At 35.9% G+C, this 20,080-nt stretch overlaps 1 protein-coding gene and 1 pseudogene across 6 annotated transcripts in view; one reads left to right on the top strand and one right to left on the bottom strand.

The window, feature by feature from the left end:
- Positions 1 to 20,080, top strand: part of NLGN1 (neuroligin 1) — a 752,559-nt gene that overhangs the window by 204,149 nt on the left and 528,330 nt on the right. The window lies entirely within an intron of this gene.
- On the bottom strand, positions 12,829 to 13,226 carry LOC138072969 (peptidyl-prolyl cis-trans isomerase A pseudogene; annotated as a pseudogene).

The raw sequence follows: 20,080 nt of genomic DNA, 5'->3' as shown, positions 1-20,080 counted from the left end.
ACTAGCTTTCTCTCTTCAACCACTATTTTTACAAGATTATGTGAAAGGTTCACAAACATGCTTCTGTTTAAAAATTCTTTTAACATTCTTAAAAATCTTCTGTCAGATGTTTTTATTTATTTGTTTGTTTGTTTGTTTGCCAAAAAGTGCTATCCATTAACCTGTATGGTCTGTGAGTCAGGGAATTAAAATACATGAATAGACTTTAAAAATTGCATGCATAAAAAGCTACACGTTTTCTAGACAGCTGTCCAGGGAATATATCATTTGTTCTTTGAAAAGTCCTTATTTAAACTTAAGGTTGACACTTTGTCCTTAATTCACGCTGCAATGCTCCTAACTTCCCTACATAATAATGGGAGTTAAGGAATGTATTAGTCTACAGTTGCTAGTGCTGTCACTTGGTTTAAATATTTAACAGTGTAAAAACAACTCTTAGATGTTTCTCTCTGTATGATATAGAAATACATGCATATGTGTGTGTGTGCTTATTGGGATCATAAATGAGTTTAAATGTTATATTTATGTCCTAAATGTGAGTCTCAAATCAGACTCAATAGTTTATCAGCTGAAATAATTGCTATGGTGAGTTCAAATAATTGGAAGACTTTAAAGGTTCAGAGAATGTTTCTTAAACATACTTTTAAGTTGCCCATCTGTACCTTCAATGTCATGTGCACTGGTAATCAAGATAATAGTGTGTGTCTTGTTCATCTAACCAGAATGTCATTCTGAGTGGCCATTTTATTGATGTAAAAATTCAACACATTTATCCCTGTGTAAACTCCTCACTAAAAAAAATAAAAAAATAAAAATAAACTCCTCACTAGCATTATAATTAATTGGAGAAATCAAACAGTCATTCAAAGAGTTAGTAGAGATTTTGGCACAAATAAAGTCAAAGCATCATAGAGCAAGAAGTAATCTAAGAAAAGCAAACATTTCAGGGTATGCCTAGAGTATTTATTTGGTTTGTCGCAAATGTAACAGCAGTTGAAAATTATGACCATATGATATTTTGAGTGATAAAAAAATATATATATATGATAAAAATGAAATATTGAGATGAGTGTAAGTGAAAAAGTAAACATTTAACCTATTTCCCCATATCACATAGTGTACTTACTCCCTGTTTTGTTGTTCTTAGTCGCTCAGTAATGTCTGATTCTTTGAGACCCCATGGACTGCAGCACACCAGGCTCCTTTCTCCATGGGGATTCTCCAGGCAAGAATACTGAATTGGGTTGCCATTCCCTCCTCCAGGGGATTTTCCCAACCCAGGGATTGAACCTAGGTCTCCCATGTTGTAGGCAGATTTTTTACCCACTGAGCCCCCAGGGAAGCCCAAGAATACTGAAGTGGGTAGCCTATCTCTTCTCCAGGGGAACTTCCAGACCCAGGAATCGAACTGGGGTCTCCTGCAGGCAGATTCTTTACCAGCTGAGCTACCAGGGAAGCCCAGTTTCTCCCTAGTGAAAACAATGTAAAACAGTTTCTAGTTATCCTTGGACGGAATCTCTGTGTGCATTTAAACATGTGTAAGTTTAATTCTTTTCCTTTAAAAATGAGGTGATGCTTTTCATATTGTTCTGAAATGTACCTTTTCTTCTTAATCATGTGTTACATAATTTTAATATCAGATCATATGGACCTATCTAATTCATTTTAACAAATGCCTAAGACTGAATTGGTTCACTGTTAATGGATGAATGGATTTGATGGATGTTTCAGATGCCATTTTTTTTTGATCATTTCATTTTGGGAATGACTTAATGATTATGTTGTTATCATGGGCAGTTGGTCATTTCTGAATCTAAAGACGGTTTAGATTGATCTCCATGAAAGGTATTGCATCAAACATGGGTAATATAGTTGCCATCACTACTTAGTGATGGGATTTTGGAAAGGTGGAGTTAACTTACATTGTTTCTGTGATTATGTTTATAAGATGGATGTATTTTAAAACAAGAACATCAGCCCTTGATGTACAAGGTGATTAGGAGAACACAGTGAAGCAATATATGTTTCAAAAAAGATGAAGTCCCTTTTAAATGTAAAGTAGATTTAGCATCCCATGCTCTTACTAGATGGAGAAGGCAATGGCAACCCATTCCAGTACTCTTGCCTAGCAAATCCCATGGACAGAGGACCCTGGTTGGCTGCAGTCCACTGGGTCGCTAAGAGTAGGACACGACTGAGCGATTTCATTTTCACTTTTCACTTTCATGCATTGGAAAAGGAAATGGCAACCCACTCCAGTAGTCTTGCCTGGAGGATCCCAGGGACGGGGGAGCCTGTTGGGCTGCCATCTCTGGGGTTGCACAGAGTCGGACACGACTGTAGCGACTTAGCAGCAGCAGCAGCTCTTAATAGAGTTATATAGCCCAAACGTGGGCTGTGTTATGTGCCTCAGTCATGGAAAAAATAACTTCTGGCAATTTTATTTGATTATGCTTCACTTGATCTGAGATTTAAGGGAAGTCTGAGATCTCACTGGGCAACACTCAAGACAGTGGATGAATCTGCTTCTACTTGCTCCTTTAGTTACTGTTATTACAACTGGTCCTGTGAGCCCCACAAAAGCAATCCTACTGTTGGAGAATTTTCTGAAGCTTTCAGTCATATTTGTCTACTGTAAATTGTGGATGGATAGAGAACAGTAAGTCAAAGCAGATATGTATCTAGTTGTGTAACTTTGCGACAATTAGGTCTTTGAAAGTGCTAACTAGGATAAAGTACATACAACATCTAGCAAAGTTCCTGACAGGCTCATAGTCATTCAAATGTTAATTCCCTCATAATACACAGATAACCAAATTAATTGTAATGTAGTAAAGGTAATGGAATTAAAGAAAAATCTCAGCAACTTTGTTTTACTATAAAATCATTAAAAATTTATTGTACAAAACTGAGAAAACTTTGTGTATGGTTCGGTAAACCAATAACTTACTATTGTAGTCGTGAGCATTGCATATTTTCAAAAAGTTCAGTTCCTTCTAACAGCTCCTATTTTATCAAAGTTGATATTTTATGGACTTTTGCTTTGGGGAATAAATAGTAAAATAGCTGTAGGTATTTCTCCATGCCTCAAGTGGAGAACAGGAAAGGGAGCAGGTATGGCTTGGCAACTTTTATCCTGTGCTCTAAGCTCAGCTCCTTTTATTTGTATTGTTCCTTACCACCCATGAATGAAAATCGTTACAGGAATTTCTCAAACTGTAGCCTTATATCTTGTTACCACACTTCCATTTCCCTCTTTAAGTATTCACAAGTAATTAAATTTCTTTTTTAAAAGAATCTGAAATCAGTATCCAATATTAAAAAAAAAAAGATGAGGAAGTTTTATATTTATGGATACAGAAAAATCTCCCAGATATATCATTCAGTAGAAAAGAGCAGGGAGCAAAACAGTTAATTTAAAATATTATCCCTTATGTAAAAAAGAGTAAAAAATGCATATAGTTTATAATTGCTCATGGCTGTAGAAATAATTTTCTTGAATTTGCATGGAGAATACAGAAAGAACACACACAAAACCAAAAAGTAGTTACCTACAGGATTGGACATAAAAGGAAGGAACAGGGAGTTACGGGTAGATGAGATGGGACCATGACTTTTCAATGTACTTTGATATTTATTGATTGATTTTTCAACTTTGTGAATAAATATCTATTTACAGGATACACTAAATAAAAAAAAATTGAAATTCATAGTAGATATAGAAAAGTGCATTATAAATGGCATGGAGTATAAACCTGAAGGAAATGGGTCTTGGTAGCACATTTTTTTTTATTGTGGCCTGTAACTTAAGACAAGTTACTGAGTCAGTCTCCCTGGCCTCAATGTCCTCATCTGCTCCACGGGAACAGGATGTAGTAGGTTATCTCATGCTGTAGATGTCATTTGGGTTTTATTTTAAATGAGCTAAGAAAGTGCATAATCTAGAGCTACTGGATTAATCCCATGGGTCACTGAAAGTATGGAAATCTGTTTTCTAATATATTTTCCATCCAAAAAGTTGTCATAATATTTCTTTGACAAGGTCCCTTTTATAATGTTCTTCTGTGTTTTTTAAAAAGTAGAGACATTGTGTGACATAATTTCTCTTTAAAGTATTTGATTACATAGCAGTTTTCCTTAGAGGAATTTAACTTTTCAACAAAAATTTATGCCCTGAAAGTAGTGATAGAATTTACGGAGCACCAACTATGTGGCAGGTCGTGTGCTAAGAAGATGTAATTTTCATACCAATCCTACAAAAAGTTGCTTTTATACATGTATTTCTTCTTAAGGAAATAGGGCTTAAAGATATTTAGATCACAGAATAGATATTCTAAGTATAACACTTCAGTGTCAACAGATGTATTAGAAAAAGTAAGGAAGATGAATATTAACATCTCTCTATGGAATATGTTAGCTGTAGCTCTGTCTAGAGGCAGTAAAAGGCTAGATAATTTCCTTAAGTCTTTTCACTGACAGACTGGGTCTGAGAGAGGGCGTGTATCACGGGAGCTTCTCTTGTCTGCCTACTCTCCCACAGGTGTGCTGAACAGAGAAACAGACAGAGAAAAGTGGACACAACGAGATAACCAGTCAGTGATGCACATATAAATGGGAGCAAAAGAAAGACACACACACTCACAAACAAACCATACCCACAGACACAAAAAGAGAGAGAAAGGGAGCTGCATAGGGGGAAAATGCAGAACGAGATATGCATGCCATCCACAACAAACTCAGAGACAGCCACTATAGAGATACAGTGAGATGCAGTGGGGAGGCTCACAGAGGAAAATACACAAAAAACACAAACAGAATGGGACACAGCGTGTCAAAGACATTCAGAAGCAGCAAGAGAGACTCATAAATGGAGACACAGAGAAATATATATGACATAGAAAAAAAGCAGGTGCCTGGTCAGAGAGATGCACAAGGCAGAGTGAAGCATGCAAACAAGCAGCAAGACATAACTGGGCAGAGTCTCATCCATTCAGAGCCATTTAGACCAAAGCAAAGTGAGTGACGTGGAACCCCACAAAAATGAAACACATGTTTAACTAGACAGAAAAACTCACAGATGCTCACACACAAAGAAACAACACAGACAGAAGCAGATGTAACATCCATGCACACAACGATAGACACACACGTAAACAAGGAGAGAGCTGTAGATATCCACAGTCTGTAGACAAAGAGAATAAGACTTTAGTTCTTTATATAATAGTAGTCCCTTGCTTCCCTGGCTCTTGCACTAGACAGAAGGTCAAGAATTCCTCATTTCCCAGGCCACAGATGGTGCCACCACCCTTGGATCACTGTACACTGTTCCTATTGCATTTTTATACTTCTGTTTATTTCATTATGTTCTAGGGAGTAAATGTCTCTCACTTTTTGATGTTTATCCCCCTTGGATATTTCTTGACAATTTTCACATCTTCCTTATGTTACACTCCTTAATTATTCTAAAACAGAAAGTTCTGAACTGCTTCACACTGGGTTCATTGTCTAAAAATGACCTTTCCCGATTTAGGATTTCCTGCATAGCCTTTGGAGAAGGAAATGGCAACCCATTCCAGTGTTCTTGCCTGGAAAATCCCAGGGATGGCGGAGCCTGGTGGGCTGCCATCTATGGGGTCGCACAGAGTCGGACACGACTGAAGCGACTTAGCAGCAGCAGCAGCAGCATAGCCTTTTTTCTTCCATTATGTGCCACAGTAAAGTAGATATCCCTGCTGATAGCTGAACCTCAAAGAATCAAAAATTTTGTCAGAATCAAATAAATTTTATTTATTCCTGCTAGTGTAGTGTGAAGTACTTTGAAATAAAGATTATTTCTTTAGTAGATTTATAAATATGAAAGCAAAGGAATAGAGCTAGTTAGTATGTTTAATGACACATATATGTTTGCATTGATTTTATATACATATATGATAGTTTTACCTTCTATCTATTTAAATATTCCCACAAAATACAACTTTATTTGGAGTGGGCAACTTTGTTTCTTCTGGACATTGTCTTCTCAAAGAGAAGGCATCATTAGCCTTGAGCTTGCGGTCACACAGACATTTACAGCTGATATGTGTCATAGCCAAGCACGTACACAATGTGGTCAATTTTAATATATTTATGGACAACTTTCTATTTACTCTAGTTGAGAGTCAAAACAGAAAAAAAGAGTCAAGATTCCCCAAATAGGAAAAGAATCTAGAACACAAGTTTTCCTCAAATTTTAGCCCACGGACCTCAGTCATCATTAAATTGTTGGATTCTTGGCTGAACCGTGACCAGTCTCAGGAGAAAGGGGAGGTAAGAATTGTCATTTTTATTAAGTTCCTTAGGTGTTTTATGCACATATGTTGGAGAAGCACTGTCTGAAGAACTAAACTGTTCTGATTTTTTATAGGCATTAATTTTGAAAGATGAATTCAAATGCAGAAAAAGGGCTGTGTGGGAAAGCTTTCTAAGTGTGAATTTTTTTTTCTTTTTTTTTTTTTTTAATTTTAAAATCTTTAATTCTTACATGTGTTCCCAAACATGAACCCCCCTCCCACCTCCCTCCCCATAACATCTCTGTGGGTCATCCCCATGCACCAGCCCCAAGCATGCTGTATCCTGTGTCAGACATAGACTGGTGATTCAATTCTTACATGATAGTATACATGATAGAATGCCATTCTCCCAAATCATCCCACCCTCTCCCTCTCCCTCTGAGTCCAAAAGTCCGTTATACACAGCTTCAAAATTGTCCTGAATCTATCTATTCAGTTTCCTTTCTTCCTTTTTTAAGATGATGAACCATTTTAGTCTTTTTATGTTCTTGTTCTCTTGTGAGGCTTTTCATTGTCCATCTGCTTAATCGGAAATGTCCAGAACAATTTAGTTGCCTACAGATTTTTACTCTATTTCAAAAATATCATGCTGAAATTCATTTGCTCTCAATGAAAAGTAATCTTCAGATGAATCACAAAGGATAAATGAACTCTAATTCTGTGCAATTTAAACATTAGATAGTGTTTTTTAACATGGCCAAGAAAAGCTGGGTTTTAATACTAAATAAATACCATGTATGTCCTCAGTCACTTCAGTCATGTCTGACTCTGAAACCTCATGGACTGTAACCCTCCAGGCTCCCCCGTCCATGGGATTCTCCATGCAAGAATACTGAAGTGGGTAGCCATGCCCTCCTCCAGGGGATGAATGTGGGAGCAAACTTGCATCTCCTGTGTCTCCTACACTGCAGGCGAATTCTTTACCCACTGGGCCACCTGGGGAGCCCAAATACAGATGTAATCCTAGTCGGAGAGGAAATACATAGGGATGGTAACTCAGAAAACACACATTGGAGTGATTATTCTCTTGTAAACGGGATTTATTTATCCAAATAATTCACTACAGGGTTTCAACACTGAAACCTCTCTTAGTGTATCTAAAACTTACAAACATTGGTTCATGTGCAAATTTTTGAAACACATCTCTTGCCTGAAGTCAAGTGCATATTTTTTATTGCTTTAAATTTTAATACTATTGTATCCAGTTTTCTATATTAAAAAAAATTCTGTGATATTCATGACGTGGCTGTTTATCTAAATATGAAATATTTCACAAAATCAAATGTGATTTCCATATTTGAAAAAAATGTGCTTTCTGTTTTCATTATAAAAATACTGGAGATTAAATATAAAAGCATTTATATTTATATGGGTACATTTTTTTTCGTCAAAGGCATTCTTGATTGCCAATAGCAAACTATAAGTATTAAATATGTAATCTTTGATAAGTATTATTATTTTGGACTATCTTGCAAAAAGTAGCTTGATTTGTGGCATTTTAATGGCTTAAAGGGTAGAATGAAAATATGTGGAAGGAGAAATCAATAAAGCATGGGGCCTCTTATCCCGCATTGATTCTTGTAATCCAGTAACTATTAAATACTTGAGAGATAAGCCTGTTTTAAGATGGCATGTTTGTATTTTGAAGATCAAATGCCTTAATTTTGCTCATGGGTTTCCCCAAAACACAGTTCATGCACAAAATAGAATGCAAGCTTTCACTGGTCATGCTTCCTATTATAGATATTCTTAAACTGAGCATCTTAAAGGCTCACTGTGAGTGGGGTTACCCTCAAACAACTGCTTATTATAGTGTGATTTCACCTTTTAAAAAATGTTATACATTATAAAATAAAGCTAGAATGTCTGAGATGATAATAGAATGAAGAATATTTTAATGTTCAAATAATTTAAAAGCATAATCTCATCCTGAATATCATTCTTAACCTTTCTGCAAAATTTTTTTTGGCATCTTAACTGGGTAAAGTATGAGAATGCTAGCTTGTCTCAAACCTGTTAACTCGCTTCTTGATGATTATTATTACAATGGAAATAAAGAATTGTTATGACATTTTGCTTTTAAATTTTCTGTATTTTTTAATAATGCTACAAATTCAGACCTGACATTTTGCCAAAAATAATAAAAAAAGAAAGTTGTTTTGAAAAAAATTTTCATTTTCAAATCTATAATGGCTAGATATCAAAAGGGTAATGGTTTTATTAAATACATTTGGAATGTTTACTTCTATAAAGACACCATAAAATACCTATTTTATTTTATTGTGCAGTTGCCCTAGTATCAATTAATTTAGTTTTTTAATGTTTCAATTACTATTTTAATAATAATTCTTTATATTTAGTGTGTCCTTAAAAATGTACCAGAGACTGGCTTAGAAGTACCAGATATATTACCACTTTTTTAAAAAAAAATCTTTATTTATTTTTGGCCAAGCTGGGTCTTTGTTGCTATGCACAGGCTTTCTCTAGTTGCAGCGAGCGGGGACCATTCTCCAGCTGTGCACAGGTTTCTCACTGTGATGGCTTCTCTTATTGCAGAACATGGGCTCTAGGGCATATTGCACAGCCCTCAGTAGTTGTGGCCCGCTGGGCTCAGTAGTTGCAGCCTGCGGTCTCTAGAGTGCAGGCTCATTATTTGTGGTACATGGGCTCAGTTGCCTTGCAGCATGTGGGATCTTCCTGAACCAGGGATTGAACTGATGTCCCTTGCATTGCAAGGCAGATTTTGACCAGTGGACCACCAGAGAAGCCCTATTACCACGTTTAATATATGAGCTTCATAATATTTCTATTCTCAATTAACAGATGGATAAATCAAGGGCCAGGGTTTCCAAGAAACTTGCTTAAAGTCTGACAATAGGAGGACAGTGGAGCCAGAATGCAGCAGCAGGAAATCTGATTCCAAAACTTGTTGTTTATAGACATGTAAGGATGCCAGTAGATTTTTATTTTAATAATTGTCTTAAGTATATGTGGATTTTTTTAACATAATACAGATACTTTTGAATATGTGATGCAGCCAGTTCTTTGTGTCATAACTGTGACCTTTGTAATTGGTGGTCCCCATGATTTATGCTTCACTTACTAATTATTAGGTAATACAAGGTTCCTACGGAAAAGCCTTTTGCAATATGTTCATAGACATCATCTTATTTGATTCTACAATAATCTCCTGAGATGGATAGAAGGCATCATCTTTTCCTTTCTAGAGCTAAAGCAAGGGAGGTTTAGAGATGTGAAGTAACTTGAACAATGTCACACAGATTAAATCGTGGCGTTCAACCTAGAATCTAGTTCTTTTGTTGGTAATTTGAGCTCTTTCACTACAGATCTTGGCAGATGTCATTTTGCGGTGAACCATCTCATGCCTGTAAGGCCTTTGGGTACTGTGAGAGCAATTGCTCATAGCTTCATCTAGGCTCTAATGTGCCTGTGCGGTCCTTAGCCCTGGGACAAAGTAACAGATTTGGTTCAAATGTGATGTTCTCCATCTAAATAGATCATGCTTCCTGACTTCTTCCAGGCTGCCTTGCTTGTATAAAGCTAGTTTCCTGTGTGCTCAATGTCTCTTGTTAGGGACAGGACATCTATGAGACTCCTTCCTTCTGCAGAGCACAGTACTCACACATGTGTTTATCTTTTAATCCTGTGTATACAGTCTTGTTTCTCTTTCCTCGTACCATAGAAGAGTTACTCAGCACATCTTATGCTCTACTTTCCCGCATTTGTAATTGTTTCATTTATGTTTTCTTCATCATTTCACTGCATCTATGCCATGTAACAGATTAGAAGCAGTGTGAGTAAGGAGTCTCAGATTTCAGATATGTATATATTCATCTCATTGAGATTCTCTTGGATTTTAACTGCTATTCTTTTGATCTCCCTGAATGCAGTTTTTAAAACATTTTTTTGATATTCTGTGAGGGCGTGGAATAGTCCTGATAGTATGAATTTCAGAATAATACATATCTGGGTCCACATCCTGGCTCCTTGTTTACAGAAAAAGGTACTGGATTTTTTTTTTTTTCCTGTTCCCTAGACTCCCTCTCCAATTCACCTGTTAACAGAATAATAATAATCCTGGGATTTGAAATAGTTGTGAGGAGTCAGTGCGATCAACCATGTGGAGTAGTTAATATAGTATCAGTTTTCTTGAACAAGTTCATTAATTTCTATTTCCTAAACTATTAACTAAAGATAATACTACCTACTTCACTACAATAGCTAGTATTTTGGTTGCCTATTTACATTGTATCAAGTAAGCAGTTTGATATTTTTGTCTAGTTCTTATAACAACTTCATAGGTAGCTGTCATTATCAATGTCCTTATTTTATAAACCAATAAATGAAGAAATAGAGAAATTAAGATCAAAGAACTTGTAATTAGCCAAGGCAGGATTTGAACTAGGTAGCAGAGTTCTAGAACCTCTACTTTAATCAGTATGCTGAACTGCTTGGCTTAGCCTAACTGTTAAAAATATATGAAAATCCATTATTTGTTAGACATAAGATCATCCAGAAAGCTATTTCTGGCATATTGTCGTTGTCAAAATATGGAGCTATATATAGATAATAGGGAAATTGTTCTTGAGTGAAGAAGTACTTTAACATAGTTTTACTGGATTCTATTCTGTTCTGTTGGCATTTTCCAACTTTATATTTAAAGATGCTTGAGTAATACAGAGCATAAGAACATTGCAAAAGTCATATAGCTGGTAGATGACTGAGTGGGAATGACCTAATTCTAAGTCCTTTTTCTTTAGAACATGTTATGAAAGGAAGTATATGTGTGAGTGTGTGTGTATGTGTGTATGTATTAAGAAGTTGTTTTGAGTCAATGGATAGGAGAGAGGTGAAAGACAAGCAAAAATTTAACCAAACTTCTCTATGTTAAGCCCTTTCCTAGGTACCTTAATTATTACAACAACGTTTAAGGGGCATTGGCATTGGGCTGGTAAGAATCTATGAAGTTAAAAAATATGTCCTGCTGCTGCTGCTGCTAAGTCGCTTCAGTCGTGTTTGACTCTGTGCGACCCCATAGACTCCAGGCTCCCCCGGCCCTGGGATTCTCCAGGCAAGAACACTGGAGTGGGTTGCAAGGTACACAATCAGCACATGAAAGAGTCAGTATTTGAAACTATATGTGTGTGTGTGTGTGTGTGTGTGTGTGTGTGTGTGTGTGTATCTGTCTCTAAACCTATATATACAGGCTTCTTGGTGGCTTATGGTAAAGAATACACCTGCCAATGTAGGAGATGCTAGTTCAATCTCTGGTCCCGGAAGATCCTCTGGTGAAGGAAATGGCAACCCACTACACTATTCTTGTCTGGAGAACCCCATGGACAGAGGAGCCTGGTGGACTACAGGCTATTGGATTGCAGAGTTGGACATGACTTAGCAACTGAACAACAGCAAACAACAAACAATGACACACACACATGGACACACACACACACATATCTGTCTCTAAACACATTCACAATACCAAAAAGTATTACTATATATTTTAGGAAATACATTTAGAGTCATAGGATTCTGGGTTTAGAAATGTCTTTCAGATTAGTCCAGAGGTAATATTTAAAATATAAATTGTCTAGTCAGAAAGACTATCAGCCTATATAGTGATATCTCTTGGTTCTGGGAGCCCCCTGCTGTGCCAGGCATCAATCCTTTAGTTTCTTAAATCTGCTACACTGAGGACATCTGGGGAAGGGGCTAGAGCTAAAGCATCTGAGGTGCTGGAGTAGAGGTTTCTGGACAATCAGTAATTTGCTGACCTGTACAGAGCATTTTCTGGACAGCAAAAAAGGCAGAACACCCAAGAATTGATGTCTTCCAACTGTGGTACTGGAGAACACTCCTGAAAGTTCCTTGGACAGCAAAGAGATCAAACCAGTTGATCTTAGGGGAGATCAACCCTGAATATTCACTGGAAGGACTGAGGCTAAAAGTGAAGCACCAGTATTTTGGTCATCCAATCTGCATGACAAATCATTGGAAAAGTCCCTGATCTTGGGAAAGATCAATGGCAGAAGGAGAAGAGGGCTTCAGAAGATGAGATGGCTGGATGGCATCACCTATGCAATGAACATGAACTTGGGTAAACTCTGGGAGATGGTGAGGGACAGGAAGGCCTGGCTTGCTGCAGTCCATGGGGCTGCAAAGAGTCAGACACGACTGAGTGACTGAACAACAGAACATTTCGCTATTTCATTGGCCTATATGGCTGTGCATTAGCCCTAGCTGCTCTTGCTCTTATTATTTTTTTTAATTGTTTAGTTTTTATTTCATAATCATAAATATAACTTTGCAATCCATCTAAACTTGGAGGGGGGTAAGGAAAATATGGAACCCAAAGAACTGTAGCAAGAGCACAAAGATTATAGGATATTTCAAGCAGATGGGAGTGAAGGGATGCTCTCCTGGGCTACAGAAGGAGTGGTCTGGTGGTTAAGTAAAACACATTTCAAATTTATTAGATTTATCCACAGTCAGCAATGGTGATCTTCTTGCTAGTCTTGAGATTCCTGGACCCAAAGCACTCCATGCCTTCCACAATATTCATGCCCTCTTTCACCTTGCCAAAGACCATGTGCTTGCCATCCAACCACTCAGTCTTGGCAGTGCAGATGAAAAACTTGGAACCATTTGTGTTGGGGCCAGCATTTGCCATGGACAATTCCAAGACCTGTATGCTTTAGGATGAAATTCGCATCATCAAATTTCTCACCATAGATGGACTTGCCACCAGTACCATTATGGCATGTGAAGTCACCACCGTGCTGTCTTTGGAACTTTGTCTGCAAATATCTTGAAAGAGATGTGGCCCGAGGGCTCTCTGTTGACAGTGATGTTGAAGAACATGGTGGGGTTGATCATGGCTAGACAGCACGGGAGGCTGTGGGGTGGCGGCGTCTGCAAGGCCTCTTGCTCTTCTTTTAAGTCAGGTTGACTACTTCATTTATCTGCACTAAAATTATTCCATAACAATTTAGTTTACTAATAATATTCACTGTGAGGAAGTTGTTACTCTTAACTTACATTACTTATTTTGTTTAAATTCTGTGATCTTTGTCCTTCCTAGTCTATTGGCTTGTTTTTAATATTTTTTCTAGTTTTTCCATTTAAAGGTGTTTCTATAAATATTCATTTTTATTTAAAGTTTAATTTTGATTACTTCTAAATGAAATACTGGTTAGGGAAGTCCTAAAGGTTTTTAGTTGTAATATAATTATGGTAAGTCTATCAGTTTGTGGTTCATTTTAAAAAGATCTATATTATATCTGATACTTCCACACTCAGTTTTTCCATTTTCCTGCTTGTGCTTTATTGCCATGTGACTTATTTTAAAGGAGCTAACTAGGTAAGAAACCTGAAATCTTGACCTAGCTCTGCTTTTGACCAGCTCTGGGGCCAGGTAAAGTCATTTCATGCTCTACTTTTGTCTTGTTGAGGACCTGTGAAGCAAGAGGATTTGATAGTCACTCACTAGGGTCCCTTTCCAGTTCTAGTGTCTGCCCTATGAATCTGGCCATTTGATCACTGGATTCAAAAGTGTTTCTACAGTATCCAGTGTAAATTTGACATTTATTGCATCAGGTGAGAAAGAGCACAGAACTGTGTCCCCAACAGATTCAAGCTCACATGGTAAGAAAGAGTCAATTCACTTGGGCTTGAGTACATGGAGTAGAAAGAGTAAAACTGTTTCATTGGGGATCACAGATGATTAACAAGGACAGGCATGCAGGAGACTGGAAACTCACATAGTCATCTCAGGAACACACATTCAGCCACTAGGCTTACCTAGGACTTCAGCATTAGAGAACTTGTCTTCACTGGTTTATTTCCCTGTGAGACCCACTTGGAAAACAGGATCTTAATAATTACTGGCTCAATTTATTTATCTAACTTATGGACCTAAAATAGAGTGATGTCCAAGAATCAAGGTATTTTCACAATCAGGTCTTGCTGAGGCATATAGAACTGCATCTTTTTCATATCCTGAATATAGCAGTTGAGGCAGAAACACACAGTAGTACTCCTTTTTTCAGGGTAAAAAATTTTTACATATTATTGTTGAGGAGATGCCCTATGATTATCCATCTTATTTTCTCCTCTCTGAGTTTGTTATAAATAGAACTTTAAGGAATTAATGCTATGGGATAAAACACACAAGGTGTGAGTGCAAGAGTATGCTTCTATGAAATAGTGACAAGACTTACAATGGGAAGAAAAGCATTCTATTTTTATTATTTGGTTTTTCCTCACATATGTTTGGTAAGAATATTTAACTTATGCTCTCTTAGAAATTTCAATTATACAGTAGAGTGTTATCACCTATAGCTGTAGTTATCATGTTGTGCATTAGATCCTCAGACTGTCTTCATCTTATGAAGTTTTTACCCTTCTCTGTTTCTCCCACTCCCAGACCTTACAAACCCTACCACTTATTTTTATATTTTTTCTATACGTTTGACTTTTAACCATTCCATGTGTTAATTGACACCATGTAATATTTGTCTGTTTGTCTTTCTGGTTTGTTATCTTACCATAATGCCCCCCAGGTTCATCCATTTTACTACAAAGCAGACTCTTTTCTGAAGCTGAGTAATATTCTATAGTGTGTATATATGGGCTTCCCTGGTGACTCAGATGGTAAAGAATCCGCCTGCAGTGCAGGAGATCCAGGTTCAATCCCTGGGTTGAGAAGATCCCTTGGAAAAGGAAATGGCAACTCACTCCAGTATTTTTGCCTGGATAATTCCATGGATGGAGGAGCCTGTCAAGCTACAGTCCATGGAACTGCAAAGAGTCAGGCATGACTGAATGACTAACACACTAACTAAAGGGTGGGGTGGAAAATATATTCACTACATTTTCTTTATCCATTCATCTGCCGATGGGCACTTAGGTTGTTTCCATACCTTGTTATTTGTGGATAATGCTGCTATGAACATGGAAGTACAGATATCTCTTTGAGATAATGATTTCATTTCCTTTGGATGTATACTTAGAGGAGGGATTGCTAAATCATATGGTACTTTAACTTTTAACTTCTTCTTCAGAAACCTCCATACTCCATACTCTTTGCATAATGGCTGTCCCCATTTACATTCCTGCTGACAGTGTACAGGTGTTCACTGTTCTCCACATTCTCTCCAGCATTTGTTCTCTTGTCTTTTTGATAAGAGACATCCTAAGAGATGTGAGGTGATATCTAATTGTGGTTTTGATTTACATTAACCTGATGATTATTGATGCTGAGAACCTTCTCATGTACCTATTTATCATTTGTAGGTCTTCTTTGGAAAAATGTCTATTCATGTTCTGAATATTTTTATTGTTGTATGCTACAGAGTTGAATGAGTTTCTTGTACATTTTAAGACATTAACCTCTTATTGGATATGGGGTTTACAATTGTTTTTTCCCATTCCATAGGTTGCCTTTAGTTTTATTGATGGTTTCATTTTCTGTGCAGTGTTTCAGTTTAATGTAGTCCCACTTGTTTATTTTTGCTTTTGTTGTTTTACTTCTGGTATCAGATTTTTAAAAAAATCATTGTTAAGAACAATGACAGAGATGTTTTCTTCTACGAGTTTAATGTTTCATGTTTTGTTTTCAAGTCACAATGCCTTTTGAGTTTTAATTAATGTATTATTAATTTTTTTAGTAAAAAATGTATATATGTTTTTGTGTATGATGTAAGATGGGGGTTTATTTCATTCTTTTGCATGTAGCTGTCCAGTTTTCCCAACATTGTTTATTGAAGAAACTATCCTTTCTCTATAGTATATTCTAGGTTCCACTGTTGAAAATTAATTGGCCATTTATGCATGTTTTTATTTCTGGAGTCTTTATTCTGTTCTACTGATCTGTGTATCTATTTTTTATATGAGTGCATACTGTTTTGATTACTATAGCTTTGTAATACAGTTTGAAGTCAGTAAGTGTGACACCTCCAGCTTTGTTATTCTTTCTTAAAATTGTTTGGGTTATTTGGAATATTGGAGGTATCAGAATTTTAGAATTCTAATTTTAGAATTTTTTTGTTCTATTTCTGTGAAAAATGACACTAGAATTTTGATAGGTATTGCACTGAATCTGTGGATCCCTTCAAGTAGTATGGGCTTTTAAAAAATATTCTTTCAGTTTATGAACATGGGATATCTTTCCATTTATTTGGGTCCTCTTCAATTTCTTCCATCAATGTTTTATAATTTTTACTGTATAAATATTTTGCCTTGGTTAAATATATTAATAAGAATTTTAATTTTTTGATGATGTTGTATTTCAGATTGTTTTCATAAATTCTCTTTCTCATATTTCATTGCCATAGAAGCACAACTGATTTTTATATATTGATTTTGTATTCTGAAACTTAACTGAAACAGTTTATTAATAACTTTAACAGTTTCTATATGTGATATCAGGTCATTTGCAAATACATAGTTTTTGCTTATTCTTATCTGATGGATATATTTTATTTCTTTTTCTTCGCTAATTATTTTGGATAGAACTTCAAGTACTATTTTGGAAAAAGTGGTGAAAGTAAGCATCCTTTTCTGGTTTCTGATCTTAGAGGAAAAGCTTTCAGTAATTCACTACTGAATATGATTTTAGCTATACACTTGTCTGTTATACAGAACTCTTGTTAGCTGAGATACCTTCCCACTTACAATTTGATAAAAGTTTTTTGGTTTCTTTTTTTTTTTAATCATGAAAAGATACTTAATTTTTCCAAGTACTTTTTCTATATCTATTTAGATGATCTTTGACTTATATCTTTTACTTTAATAATGTGGTGTCATCACATTAATTTGTGAGTATTGAACCATCCTTGAATGGTTCAATAAATCCTTGAATAAACCCCATTCAATCATGGTATGTGATTCCTTTAATATATTGTTGAATTTGGTTTGCTAAAATTTTGTTGAGGAGTTTTGCATCTACATTTATCAGGGATATTCCTATAATTTTCTTCTCTTGTAGTCTGTTTGATCTTGATATCAGAGTAATGCTGGCTTCACATAATGAATCTTGAAGCATTCTCTTCTCTTATCTTTTTTGAGAGAGTTTATAAAGAATTGGTGTTAGCTCCTCTTTAAATATTTATTAGAATTCAGATGTGATTTATTTTGGAAAACAGAAGAATGAAAAGATGAAATCTAGAAAGAATAGGAGTGTCTTATGGTTCAGTCTTGGGCATTTAGTCTAAGATAATACAGAATAATGAGATAGTAAACATTGTTAAACAGAGTAATGAAACAACAAAAGTAGTGTTTAATAAACACTAATCTGAACTGTATTTAAAAAAACATATTTTACATGATTTGTTTCCATTTTGAATTTTAAAAAATCTTATTTTTGCTCATGAATTTCTAAAACATCAAAATGAGTGTTAAACTATATTTAGTTTTCATCTGTCTTTATAACTATTTTAAAACTCACAGTACAAAATCGTTATACATGCTTTTACATTCCCATTCCCTTGGAGTGCTTGCAATTTTAGTCTTAGAAAGAGTTGAATGTGTGTATATTTTAGTTGATGATTATTAAATCTTTTTCTTTTTTGGTTCACAACTATTGTAATCTACTACTTCGAAAATTTATGGACTACAGGATGACTTGGGAGACAGTCTAGAGTCTGGATAACAGTGGGCGCAACTATAAGACTACTATAATAATTCAAGCATATGGTAACGGTGGCCACAGACCAGGCTAATAATAGTTTGGGGGAAAAGTGACAGGAACAAAATTTCTCTTGAAAAATTAATGAAGTCTGGTTAAGGCAAAAGGGAGGAAGAAGGAATGGTTCAAGATTATTTCTAGATTTATAGTTTAGAAACAAAGAAAAAGCAAAACCTACGATAGGAGTTAAAACAGACTTTGAGGTAGACATGCTGGACATCCCTGATAGACTGAGATGGGAATGAAATACCCAAGAAGGAATAGCTTGTGGGCTATATTTTTCTATGAATATAAGAATAATTAGGATATATTAATTTTCTGCATGTTAATTTTCAGGCAAAATAAATCCAAGTATAGGTTTAAAAGAAAGCTTTAAGATATTTATAAAAATCTCAGATATGCAAGTGTCTTAGATTTCATTTTTTGGTGACATATTTGCAAACAGTCATAGAATAAGATACTGTAGACTCCTTCTCCTGACCTAACTTCTTCTAATATAGCTATTTTTGTCTAATAAAAAATGCAATTCAAAACCTATATAAAATTTCCTCTGTCATATTTATTAGAATGACTTTACCTCTTTCTGATTTTCTGTTTAAGATTCAAATAGAGCAGAGTTTATCAGTTTGTGCTTGAATCTTTTAAATGGCTTCGTGTTGCTTTTAGGGTTAAGAAAAAATTCCCCAGACTGAAAGAGCTGCATGCTCGGAATGATGCCTGTCTGTCTCTTCACTGTCATCACCCGCTACTCTGTTCTGCACCATAGATGGCAGCCACACTGACCTTCAGATTCCCTCTCATTTTAAGACTTTGCACGTGCTATATTGACAGCTTCCCACCCTGCTTACCTATCTGCAGCCTTTTTTCCTGCTTGAGTGAGTGAGTGAGTGAAGTGAGTGAAGTCACTCAGTCGTGTCCGACTCTTTGGTACTCACTTATCCTTCAGTAATTAGGCTATATTGCACTTATTCAGTGAAAACTGCCTGGGCTCAACCAGATCCCCTTGTATAACATCTGGTAACATCAAGCCTTAATATCCTTAACACAGTTTTTGAATATGCGCTTATGTGTGTGATTATTTGTTCATTGTTTCTTTCTCTACAAAAGAAATTTTCATAAGGGAAAATGTCTTGCTTTTTTGCCCACCGTATATCTAGAGGACAGAACATAGTTGTATTAAACATTTGTTGAATGACTGAATATTGGCAGCCATGAGAGGGAAGTTGGTCTATTGATGCCATCCCAATCATCTAGCCAAGTTGAGATATCTCTGAGCATCTGATGGCACTTGTATCCTCATCATACTCCAAGTACATCTCTGGATAATACGTGGAAAGCTAGGGCAGTGCAGAATGTATCCTCACAAAGTACTGAAGGGTTTATATAGCAGACAGCCACATTGTCCCAGATGGGAAAGGAACATTATTCTGACATTCTTCAAGCTATGCAATGTTGCATCTGCATTTTTTAAAAAATCAAACAAATATAGTGTTAAAAAATAATGAGCATGTGTAAATTTGATGATTATCAGATTAGGGGTCAACTTAGTTTACTTTTTATCTAGTTAAAAATTTTCCCCCAGATCTTATCATTTTTATTTTAGACAGGATTGCTTTTGACTTTAAAGGGTTGTAGTCAAAGTGATTTTATGAAGAAAAAACTCACTTTTCATATAATAAGTACTTCTTCAGTTCAGTGTTATTTAAAACACTAAGAACACTATTTAGAACACTCTGGGACCACCCAAAATTGTTCTTCCTCTCTTTCTGGATTCTAATAACAGTGTCTCTTTTTTTCCCAAATGTCATGTATTTTTCCCAGACATCTGTGTTCTTCCCTAAAGAACTGTCTGAGGGAATATGTTTTGTGTTCATATTGGCAATTTCTTCAAACACAAAGATAAATATAGAGAATCCTGCTGCTTTCATAACCTTGGAAACCAATTCCATAGCATTTGTACATATGGACCACTAGCGTAAACAGTCAGCTTACCTAAAGGATACTGCAACGTCATGAATGAGATATTAGTGCCATCAAAATTTGC

The sequence above is a fragment of the Capricornis sumatraensis genome, chromosome 1, assembly GCF_032405125.1.
Source record: "Capricornis sumatraensis isolate serow.1 chromosome 1, serow.2, whole genome shotgun sequence".
NCBI lineage: Eukaryota > Metazoa > Chordata > Mammalia > Artiodactyla > Bovidae > Capricornis > Capricornis sumatraensis.
The sequence above is the reverse complement of the archived record's forward strand: the minus strand, read 5'-3'. Positions and strand labels throughout refer to the sequence as shown.